Source organism: Xiphophorus maculatus, chromosome 22 (assembly GCF_002775205.1).
Source record: "Xiphophorus maculatus strain JP 163 A chromosome 22, X_maculatus-5.0-male, whole genome shotgun sequence".
Lineage (NCBI taxonomy): Eukaryota > Metazoa > Chordata > Actinopteri > Cyprinodontiformes > Poeciliidae > Xiphophorus > Xiphophorus maculatus.
In genome coordinates, this window is record NC_036464.1 from 10,322,352 (window position 1) to 10,329,833 (window position 7,482).

A 7,482-nucleotide genomic window follows, 5' to 3' on the forward strand; every position below is an offset into this window, starting at 1 on the left:
CCAGAAATATATAATTTATGAAATAAAATCATATATTTAATAAACTACAAGAAGAAAAAAAACGTTCTTCCTGTAAGAAAGCCATATAAAATGTTGCTTGCAGTTTGCCAAATGTCATTGGGGGACTCAGCAAAAGTTGGAAGATGGCGCTCTGATCAGATTACAACAAAAGTAAATATTTGGTCTGTGCTATGTGTGGTAGAAAAAGCAACAGAGCACATAACACTGAACATTCAATAGTCACACTTTTCTTTGGCAGGGACACTGATCAGAGTTTATAGGAAGTTGGATGGAGCTGAATACTGTTCAGTCTTGAAAGAAAACCCATCAGAAACCTCAAAAGTCCCGAGACCGGGATGGAGAATCACCTTATTTTTTCATATATTTATATATAAAAAAGTAAGCATCTAAGCTATGCGTTTGTCCATTTTTATATTTTTGTACACAAAGTATTGGCATAATAAGTAAGAAGTTTATACAAGCACAATAAAGAAGATGCAGTGTGGATTCATACTGCAGTCTCATTTGTCCAGAAGAGGGCGCTGCTTAATCATACCATGCTGAGATTTTCCTTCAGGCCAGTTGAAAGCACATCTAACAAAATTTCCTTTATCTTGCATACAGTATCTAAATTTATGGTGGCCTTTGTTTTCTTTATGATAGAACCTTAATTATTTTTATCACTCAAAGTTAATATTGCATAAAAAATCTACAGTGTTACTCAGTGTTGCAACCTTTCCAGCTTACTGTGCGGTAATGCCTCTTTTCCTCATTATTGGCATCAGTGCCAGTTTTTCCACTGCAAAGCTGTTGAATGAGGTCCAAATGATAGCGTCTTAAGAACCAAAGTATCTCTTCCCATGCTTCCTTTTTTCACATTTTTTGCTGAGCACAAAGAAGATTTAGTTCAATGGAAAGCAAATTTAAAACACTCATACTTTAATATCAGTAATCCAACATATTGCTATATTTCTAAGAAGAAAAAGAGATAAAAACAAAGACTATTTAAAATGCTTGGTCTTTCAAATGCAAATATGCAACATTTAATGAATAAATATTAATTAAATGACCAAAATAACTACATAAGTGATATTTTATGAAGTGATAACTACACTAAACTTATGATTAATGGCATCTTTACATTATAATCCATCTTCACCTGCTCTTTTTGTTGCAGTGTATTGCACACACATGAAAATGCTTTTGTTATGTATATGATCTGTGTTGAAGTCCCAGCACTCTGATGGGTCATATTAATCTCATATCGATGCACATCTAAAAATAGAGCATGCATCTTGCTCTCCTGAGTCATAGTGTCCTCGGGTAATGCAATGAAAACAGCAACAGACAGAGAAGTTGATGGAGAAGATCACATTGTAGGCATGAGTCACGGTTTAAATAGGTGGTATTTTTCCTCTTCTGGGATCTGGCCATGTGGAGATATCTGAGTCTCTGAGTCACACTTGTCTTCCAGCTTTGGAGGGAATATGGGTCTTGCAATCTTAAGCTGCAATTCCTTTAAAAATGAAAACGACAATGTGATTTACATTTCAGTGTTTTGAATCTAACGCTTTCCAGTCAGCGGGGTGACTCAGCAGCCACCCATCGGAGAGCGGGGTTGATCTCTGACGGCCGGCTGGTACAGTGAGTGCAAACTATGGGTGGTTAACGGCAACTAGATGCCACTCCCCTTTACTGTGCAGCAGCTAATGCTTCACACTCTGGCATTCAGCTCAGGGATATGAAGTCAAAGGAGAAGAATCGGTTATTGAAGTTCTCCTGGCATTTCTCTGGAACAACAAACAGCGAAACTGTTAGATTTTTTTGAATGTGTTCTGAGTGGTGTATAGTTGACTAAGAATTTGCTACAACTTCTCTTCTTTTTGAATCAGCCAGAGCAGTAAGTCATTTGTTGTTAGTAATTAACAAAAACTCACAGAACATGATTTTTTTCTGTGTTTTGGCTACATACAGTGAAAAACTTCAATGTATTTTATTGATCTTACATGTGAAAGATCAAGATAAAGTAGAACATAAATATGAAAATAAGTTTGCTGTAAACTAACTTAACATTTAGCAAGGATGTATTTTTTGAGTGGTGCCAAGAACTGAAGCATGTCAAAGTCAAAATTGCCAATGAAACAATTAATTTGTTATCCATTGTTAGAAGTATTTTCCCAGAGGCATTTCATTTGAAACATGCTGTGGTAGCGGCTACAGACAGCAGGATCTGAACAGGATAAAGGCTTTTACTGACACAATAGGTGTGTGGCCAAAATCCAGAACTGAAGCCCAACCTTACATTTCCTGTTTCTGGACCCAAAACCCTGCATAGTCTCATTAAATTGCTTCATGCCTAATTGTATCTCTGTAGGGAACCACACTGATTAAACATTTATGTATAACATCTCTGTTGTTGCTTGCTTTAGAAGCTCTTTCTTTGTCCTTTTCCTTAGGCACAGATAATATTTTTTTTTCTCTCCCCGCCACCGCTCACATTTCTTTTTCCTTATTTTGTATTGAAGTGAAAAGCTGCCAGTCATGAACTAAGGTTATGGAAACGAGTCTTTAAAAAACAGATGGATTTAAGGATAAAGGCTAGTAGACTTGTAGATCCTGCTCAGCTTTTCCCATCTCCCATGGTGTAATCATCTGGTTGTTATGTGCTTCTACATCCTGTCGCTACAGGGCTGTGCCAGCTTTGAGAGCCTATTTCAGATGTAGTTTCTGGCCATGTGTCTGCCATTGGCATATGGAGAAGAACTGCACAGTGAAGAGGGCGGCCATGCATTTTGATAACCAGCTGAAAGCAGCAACCATATAGTCTTCAAGAGCTTCTGACTGATCTAGCTGCAGAGGTGAAGAAGTTGAATGGAGGCCAGCATAAATAGAAATACGACTGAAAACAACGCAAGAAATTATGTTTAAATCAGCCGTCAATTAGCTTTATAATCCAAAGACTTCCAATCATTTTTTCTATGAACTGTCAAACCCACATAGACTTTCCAAAAAAAAAAAGAAAAAAACTGAGCTTGCTCAGGTTTATAAATACTGAAAAAATAAAAATAAAAATAAAAAAAAATATATATATATATATATATATATATATATGATTATATCACCTGTGATGGCTTTGCAATCTGTCCAAGGTCTCTCAGTCTGTGACCGCTGGAGATAGACACCAGCCTCCCTACAATTCTGCAGGAATAAGCAGCTACAGAAAATGAATGGATGGATGATTAAATCACAATTTAATTTCCATTTCTGGGGTTTTAAAGACAGAAACCCATTAAATAATTACAAGAAGAGAATTATTGCATTTCATTAAATAGAAGCTTTTGTATTTATGAAAAATGAAGGGACTCAGAAACAAAAGTAATACACATAAGGTTTTTCAGACAAAAAAATGAGATTCGGAAAATCTGCTACGGAATGCTCTGAATGTGTAAGTTTTCTCTTTACACAAGTAGGTCAGTTAAAGCTATGTGACCTAAAATATTAATAATAATAATACAATTTTGTGGGGTTTGAACCATCTAAAAACTGGCATATTTACATAATCCCAAGAATATGTACTGACTGATTTTTCAACAGGTATGAGGCTCATAGATTTCTGATTTAAAGTATCAGTGAAGTCACTGATCTACTGTAAATAATTTCTATTACTGCAGGCTTTTTGTGTTTTGCTACACAATTCATAAAATAAGTTTTAACATTTGCATGTTGTGTGAATCCCAAATATTTTACAATCATCACTATAAGTTTAATTTTCTTAATATTTTAAATTCTCCTAAGCAAACAAAACAACAACAAAAAAACATGTTTTTCTCAGTTTAAAGTAAGTTGTCAGAAGAACTAGAAGACAACATATTATCTCCAATATTTTGTTCTTCCAGGCAAGATTACAGTTATACTGCAGGACTGAATCTTGTTTACAAAATACACATGAGCTATGAACCACTTACTGTGAGTCCACATACAACAAATTAGTGAAAACTTATCAGCTTTTCACAGGAGTGTCCCATTTCTCAGTGGAATATTTTAACCCCTACCTAAAATAAGTCTCAAGTGAAAGGGGAGAAAGCGCAGGGGCGACAGGAATTAATGGCACTCCTCCATTAAACTGAGCAGATGAGTCACAGCTGTGAAACAAATTGTACAATTTTAACAGCAGGCCCTTTCCTAGTGTAAAGAAAATGCAGATGTTTCTCTTTATATGCTAACAAGGGTCCTGGGACTGTGCAGCAGCCTCATGGTGTCATGTCCAATCCATCTACTCGGTTTGTAAAACAGCACTTCCTGTTAATTAGGAACAGGTGTGTGTGAATCAGCTGATGACAGACGAGGAACAGAAGAGAAAAACATACAAAGAGCAAAAACAAGACTGCTTTCCTAACAACTAAAACCTGATGACAAATGTATAGTTGTTTAATTTATTGTCGTGGAAGTTGGTAGATCATTTCTAACCTAAGATAAACCTTGTAGAGAGCGCCAAAATGGTTGCCGCAGAAGTGGGCTGCCTGTGTTAAGCTTGTAGCTATTTATGAGTTTAATAATAGCTTTTCTCAATTTTGACAGCACTGGCAACTATTCTGCACATCATCTGGCATAATGTCACTTTAATGAATCCTGGTCTGTACTGTGCGGCAAATTACCTTTAGCCAAGATCTTTCCACACTGATGTTTTCTTTCAAGATTACTTTGTGTAAGAGTTAAATCTTAGACTCACATTTATGAAATCTGAGCAAAATGGTGGAGCACAGAGTTTAATGATCACACCAGTGCCACCCAGATCTCGTCTGTGTAAGTCTGTGGCGGCAATTTGCATTGCTGCATGCAAGCCAGAGTCTCTTGTGATGACGCATATAAGCTGAGAGAATGCGACAGTAAAGAGTTAAACTGCAGTCTTTTGCAGTGCAGCAAAAGTTATCAGGCATAATATTGCAGCGTTGGGTTCACACAGAGCTGCTCAGTCACCCCAGAGACATTATTGTTGTTTCTTTTGTCAGTTCCTTTTGTTTCATCAACACCAATATATCATAATTTTACATAAGGGAAGTGTGAAGAAGAATAAAATTGATCTAGCTTCTTGGAGGTACCGACATTAGATTTTACAAAAATAAAACTTGAACATGTGGCGTTTAAAAGAACAGAGTTTAATCTCCATGTGTTTGAATTTTGTGAGGTGTGCTGGGAATGAGGTTAGATAATTGTTTAAATTCCCCAGTGATGCCACATGAGGATGGGGAGTGAGTAGATGACTTTGAAAGACTTTAAAGGACAGTTTGTAAAAATAAAGCAATATAAAGTGTTAAGTCTTTGTAAATTTTGCACATTAGTTTAATTATGGAAGATAAAAATCAGCTGATTCCTGTTCAGATGATTTATCTGAAGAATCAAGTCAAAGCAGACACAATATTTTGTCTTAAATAGATACATAAGAGATGCAATACATGCAACCATAATATGACATAACCGATCCATGTCCCGAATAGATACACCTCTTCATTATTAATGATGATCATCCAGACTTAAATAAACTGCATTAACTAATGTTAATGTTGCTAACAATATGCAGCGAGGGAACCATACTCTCTGTGTTCACACCTGTGTGAGAGTAAGAACTGATAAGCCGCCCAGAGTGTCTTATCTGACCCGTCCTGTCAGGTCTGACCAAGTTAGCTGCTTTTATCTAAAACACTGAGTCACAGCTGAGTTTTCTCATTTTTCTGTTCCCTTAACCTTACGGGTGACTAAATGACAGTTTTCTACCTTAATAATATTTAGCATTGAGGGTTTGAGTATATGCTGCTCCAAGTATTTTTATTTATCCATTATCACTTCATCTTGCTTTTGCTTTTTAGCACCTCATAGCATCTAATGCACATAAAATCTCAGATCTAAACAACTTCCTTTATAACTTTGTCTATTTTCAAACTTCATTAGAGTTTATTTAAATTTATTTGGTTAAAAAAAAGTTATAAAAGCACAAGCAGTCATATTTCACAGCACAATCTGTCTGTAATCTCATTTAAGGCTGTAATCACTACATATTACTCATGACTTAAATGAGCTGCATTAATTAATAAATAAAGAGTTTCATCAGAATTTCAGTAGCTGTTTTTAAATCACCAGGAGGCTTTTGAGAGTGATTACATCAAAGATAGTTTTATATTTTTATCTTTTTGGTGCTTTTAATGTTTAGTTTCCATGTCTGGCTTTTTAGATAGACTAAATGTAGTTATGATCTGTAGCTCTCAATATGGAGATTAACTTCAAAGTCTGATTCCTAGTTAATGTTTTAGAAATGAAATTTACAGGTTACAAACACATTTTCACAAACCAAAAACATTTGTAACCTTTGAAAAAAGATTTATCCTAAATTATATGTTAATGTAATGAGCAACAAAGCAGTGTATAGTTGTCAGGCACAGTAAAATGGATGCTTTTTACACAACCTGCTCATAAATCAAATCACAGATGTGAGGAAGCCTTGCAATGTATAAATCATTTCACCAGTTTCACCCTATTGTCCTTTGTGCCAACAAAATGTAAAACATACATTTACTGAGCTGCAATGTTAAGCTATTAAAAGAGAAGCCATATAATCCAGGGATGTCCTTGTGTGTTTTATAAAGAGACTGCAATGAATAATAAGGGAATTATTGCTCCGACTTGCTAATTTCTTTTGCAGTCGTGTCCATATGGATGCACGAGTCAGTAGGGAGATTCCAAGTTTAATGTGGCGTTCACTTGCAGCCCCCGAAAATGAGCAACAACTTGCTGATCTATTTGCAAACAGTTGCGGTGTGCATAAACTGTTCTCTCAGCTCAAAGTAAAGCAGAAAAAAAAGGTTGATTTAGCTTTAAATAGTGACTTTTATAACATAAATTTCAGGCTTTAAATGTTTTAAGCATAAGCAATACTGATGGATTTCCTGTATGAATTAAATTACTCTCAGGACTTTAAGGGCAACAGGAGACACCAAGCAGTCTCAAACGTTGCTTTACCTCGGGTTAGATGGAAAACTAGAACATTCAAATGTTTTAAGCATTTCTACTTATTTTTACTGGTTGTCTCTTTGAGATCCAAGATATCATTTACAAGAGCAAACTGAATTGATAAAACAAACAAGATCACAAACACACAAAACAAGCAAAAAATAAAATTTACTCAATTAAATAAGCTAATAAAATGTAAGCTAAAAACAAGAGCAATTTTCGTAAGATTGTTCTTTTTATCTTAAACATTGTTGAGATTTTCTCCCTGACTGAGCTATTATGTATTGACTCATGTTCGACCTTGTCATTATGAAACCAGAAAACAGCCTGGGATCTTCTTCACCTTTATTATGCAGATGTATTAGGATGCTGCTGTGCCTGTATCCCAGACAGGCATAATAACTGAGCCAAAGTTAGTCACTTATCTTATTTATTCATGAATTATATCAAGCAAGTTCCAATTAGCTTCTGCACTGATAT